Source organism: Sander vitreus, unplaced genomic scaffold, assembly GCF_031162955.1.
Source record: "Sander vitreus isolate 19-12246 unplaced genomic scaffold, sanVit1 ctg623_0, whole genome shotgun sequence".
NCBI lineage: Eukaryota > Metazoa > Chordata > Actinopteri > Perciformes > Percidae > Sander > Sander vitreus.
The window spans coordinates 10001-15000 of NW_027595714.1; the positions used below are offsets into that span (position 1 = coordinate 10001).

General features: G+C 44.2%; 1 pseudogene across 1 annotated transcript in view; it reads right to left on the reverse strand.

Moving 5' to 3' along the window:
- The window catches only part of LOC144514606 (ras-related protein Rab-8B-like), a 10930-nt pseudogene extending 7280 nt beyond the window's left edge, over positions 1 to 3650 (reverse strand). The window contains exon 1 of the transcript XR_013501495.1: positions 3509 to 3650. The product of XR_013501495.1 is annotated as a ras-related protein Rab-8B-like (transcript). The remainder of the gene's footprint in view (positions 1 to 3508) is intronic.
- Positions 3651 to 5000: the final 1350 nt, after the last annotated feature.

The window sequence follows — 5000 nt, forward strand, 5'->3', positions numbered from 1 at the left end:
AAGTTCTGGAGCATTCATTGTTCATGTTTCACAAAGAGTTTAACCTGAGCCAGACCCACAACAAAGATAGAAATAATATCACATCTATACAGAGATAGTAGTATACAGCTGTTATACATCATATCATCTATACAGAGAAAGTAGTATACAGCTGTTATACATCATATCATCTATACAGAGATAGTAGTATACAGCTGTTATACATCATATCATCCATACAGAGATAGTAGTATACAGCTGTTATACATCATGTCATCCATACAGAGATAGTAGTATACAGCTGTTATACATCATATCATCTATACAGAGATAGTAGTATACAGCTGTTATACATCATATCATCTATAAAGAGGTAGTAGTATACAGCTGTTATACATCATATCATCCATACAGAGATAGTAGTATACAGCTGTTATACATCATATCATCCATACAGGGATAGTAGTATACAGCTGTTATACATCATATCATCCATACAGGGATAGTAGTATACAGCTGTTATACATCATATCATTCATACAGAGATAGTAGTATACAGCTGTTATACATCATATCATCCATACAGGGATAGTAGTATACAGCTGTTATACATCATATCATCCATACAGAGAAAGTAGTATACAGCTGTTATACATCATATCATCTATACAGAGATAGTAGTATACAGCTGTTATACATCATATCATCCATACAGAGATAGTAGTATACAGCTGTTATACATCATATCATCCATACAGAGATAGTAGTATACAGCTGTTATACATCATATCATCCATACAGAGATAGTAGTATACAGCTGTTAAAACATAATAATATATATGACACACTGGTATCGGACCATCTCTAGTTAATTACAAATCATGTTCCTCTATGAGCGTGCACACACGTATTGTTTATATCACAAACATGGTCTGTCAGTGATGGAGCAGTCGCAGCGGTAGCCAGTAACGTACTGGTATGACAGAGGCACCGGCCCAACCTTTGGGACTAGCATCTAATCATACACAGTATATAAACTGGACCAGCAGACCCCGTGTCTCTGGACGGAGACCAGTGGCGTCTCTTTCCGGTGATGGCTGAGCGTTACTGAGCAGCCTCCAACTGAGCTTGAAGGCGTAGATGTGGCGTGAGCAACCTGTCTGAAAGTTGGAAGTCTTCTGGTAGCTGTGCCAGAGAAATCTCAATCATTCCCAATCTAGCAGAGACGGAGGCGTAGGTATATGTAAGGAGATAACATAGACACAGGCTCATTATTGATCACTAAAATGATAGTTAACATTAGTCATTACACTTAAACAGCTGATGGAAGTCCAAACTGCCTGAGAGCTTCTCCTGTACTATCACGGTAACTCCTCTACTATGAGACAGGAAGTCTCGTGGTTATGACCCAATCGTTAGCCTATTGTTATAAAAACGTCTGCTACGGGCCATAACGTGAGCTACAAGGTAATGGAGCCTTTTATACATTGTCGTGTTTCTTTAGAAATAAACAACGGACAAATAGAGTCTTTAAACGCCTCAGATGTAAAGGTATTCTCTGTCAAAGTGACGTCAGAATGAATGGCAGTCAATGGGATGCTAACGGGATGCTAACGTGATGCTAACGGGAGGTGATGGCTTGGTAGCATCAAAATGGCGCCATAGGAGCTATGCTAAATGCTATCAATGTCAAATGGTGACATAGGAGGTTTGCGGTCAGAGAAGCTCACTCATGATTACCACAATCACACACACACACACACACACACCCACACACACACACACACCCACACACATACACACCCACATACCCACACACAAACACACACCCACACACACACACACACACCCCACAAACACACACACCCACACACACACACACACACCACACACATACACACCCACATACCCACACACAAACACACACACACACACACATCATGAGAGTTGTGTCATATAGCTCGCGTGGTTTTCAGCCTTGGACAGGCGGCCGGGGACAAAGCACGATTACCTGTACTGTTAGTGTCAGTTATTAAGGGACAAACCCGTAAAGTATCAAGCATAGAAAACTACAGGCCAATCGCTGCAGCGAGTATACTCTCTAAAGGGTTAGAACTAATTCTATTTGATAGACTACAAGAATATATGACAGCCACTGACAATCAATTTGGTTTTAAAAGAAACATGGCACAGATGTGTGTGTATATGCACTGAAAGAACTTGTTACCAAGTACTAGAGCCATGGCTCAACAATGTTTTCATGTTTCCTTGATGCATCCAAAGCTTTTGACCGTGTTAATCACGCGGTAAACTGCTTATAAGACTACAAGAAGCGAGGGTCCCGTCATACCTAGTCACGTATCTTGCATTGTGGTACTCCCATCAAACAGTGCGAGCTAGATGGGGCAAGATTACATCGAATCCTTTCTCAGTTACCAATGGGGTTAGCCAAGGTGGAATATTGTCACCTTCTTTTTAATTTGTATATGGATGATCTTTCTAGGACATTACAAGTGTGTAAGACTGGTTGTATGGTGGGAGATAGGCGTATTAATCATCTGATGTATGATGATGTACTTGTTATGTCTCTATATATTGCTGGCCTACAACAACTGCTTAGAGTCTGTTCAAACTATGGACTGCAGTATTATTACATTATTACTGCAGACATTAAATACAATGCAAAAAGAGTGTTGTAATGATTGTCAGAACTGAGGAGGACAGGAAGCTATGCTTTCCCTCTTTTTATTTGACATGGCAAGAGCTAAACGTAGTTACTAAAACAAAATACCTGGGCCACATCATCAGGGATGATTTTTTGTGATGATGATGACATACAGCGCCAGTGCTGTAAATTATATGGACAAGCAAATATGTTGGTACGCAAATTTCATATGTGTACTGAAGAAGTTAAAAGTCTCTTTTCAGAGCATACTGTACACCACTTTATACAGCTCACCTGTGGTGCAGCTACAGTAAAAGCAAAGAAATAAGATAAAGGTGGCATACAATGATGCACGTTGTTGAAGTGTCCAAGATGGACCAGTGCGAGTCATTTGTTTGTCCATGCTGTGCTGAGGAATCTTACGTACAAATGCAGGAGCCGATTAACAGAGTCAAAGAATACAGTTTGAACTGCCTTAACTAACCCTGCTTTAACTTAGTGATACCAGATATACTTCCAAACTCTGGAAACACTGGAACACGCATCTGCATATGTTTTAAGTATTGTGCATAACCATCTTTGTGGCTGTATATGTATGTATGTAAGTATGTATGTATGTTCCCTTTATGTAATATGTGATAGACAGTATGTTTGTATGTTTTGTTTGTGTGTACCCTTCCTGTAATATGTTATGTGTACTTTTATATCTGGACCTTGAGTGTGTAAATAAAGTTATATATACCAGAAACTCACTAACTAACGGCTCTGAGAGGGATGTTACGGAGCTAACGGCTCTCCGGTAAAGTGACAGCGATCAGCGGGGGAAGAGGAGAAGGATAGCCGGTAGTTTAGAGCCCCGTTAACCGGTGTTTGTGACTCACCGATTGAGGGGATGAAGGTAGTGTTGAAGGTGTCCTCGCTGAACCCGGGACAGCAGGCTCGTCTTCCCCACTCCGCTGTCACCGATCAGCAGCAGCTTGAACAGATAGTCGTACTTCTTCGCCATTTTTCCCAGCCAGACTCTCCGACCCTTCGCATGCGCCCGATACTCTCCTGGGAACACTGGGAACTCTGGGAACTGTGGTTCTGTTCTGGTTGTCCACTGACACTGACACACCTTCTTATATACACACACAGAGGGAGGAAGCAGGAAAGGAGAGAAAGAGAGAGAGAGAGAGAGAGAGAGAGAGAGAGAGAGACAGAGAGAGAGAGAGAGGAGAGAGAGAGAGAGAGAGAGAGAGAGAGAGAGGAGAGAGAGAGAGAGAGAGACAGAGAGAGAGAGAGAGAGAGAGAGAGAGAGAGAGAGAGAGAGAAGAGTGAGAGAGAGAGAGAGAGAGAGAGAGAGACGAGAGAGAGAGAGACAGAGAGAGAGAGACAGAGAGAGAGGGAGAGAGAGAGTGAGAGACACAGAGAGAGTGAGAAGGAGGGAGCGAGGAGAGAGCCACAGAGAGAGAGAGAGAGAGAGAGAGAGAGAGACAGAGAGAGAGAGAGAAGGAGAGAGAGAGAGAGAGAGAGAGAGAGTGAGAGACACAGAGAGAGAGTGAGAAGGAGGGGAGGGAGGGAGAGAGACGAGAGAGAGCCACAGAGAGAGAGAGAGAGAGAGCACAGAGAGAGAGACAGAGAGAGAGAGAGAGAGAGACACAGAGAGAGAGAGAGAGAGAGACAGAGAGAGAGAGGAGAGAGAGAGAGAGAGTGAGAGACACAGAGAGAGAGAGTGAGGAAGGAGGGGAGGAGGGAGAGAGCCACAGAGAGAGAGAGAGACAGAGAGAGAGAGAGAAGGAGAGAGAGAGAGAGAGAGAGAGAGAGAGTAGAGACACAGAGAGAGGAGAGAGGGAGAAGGAGGAGAGAGAGAGAGGCAGAGAGAGAGCAGAGAGAGAGAGACAGAGACACAGAGAGAGAGACAGAGAGAGACAGAGAGAGAGAGACACAGAGAGAGAGAGAGACAGTCTGTCTCTCTGTCTCTCTCCCTCCCTTCCTCCCTCCCTCCTTCTGTCTCTCTCTATCTCCCTCCCTCCCTCCTTCTGTCTCTCTCTCCCCTCCCTCCCTCTCCTTCTGTCTCTCTCTATCTCCCTCCTTCCTCCCTCCTTCTGTCTCTCTCTATCTCCCTCCCTCCTTCTGTCTCTCTCTCTCTATCTCCTCCCTCCCTCTTTCTGTCTCTCTATCTCCCTCCCCTCCCTCCCTCCCTCCTTCTGTCTCTCTCTATCTCCCTCCCTCCCTCCTTCTGTCTCTCTCTATCTCCTCCTTCCCTCCCTCCTTCTGTTTCTCTCTCTCTCCTCCCTCCCTCCCCTCCTGCATGTCTCTCTCTATCTCCCTCCTTCCCTCCCTCCTTCTGTCTCTCTCTATCTCCCTCCTTCCC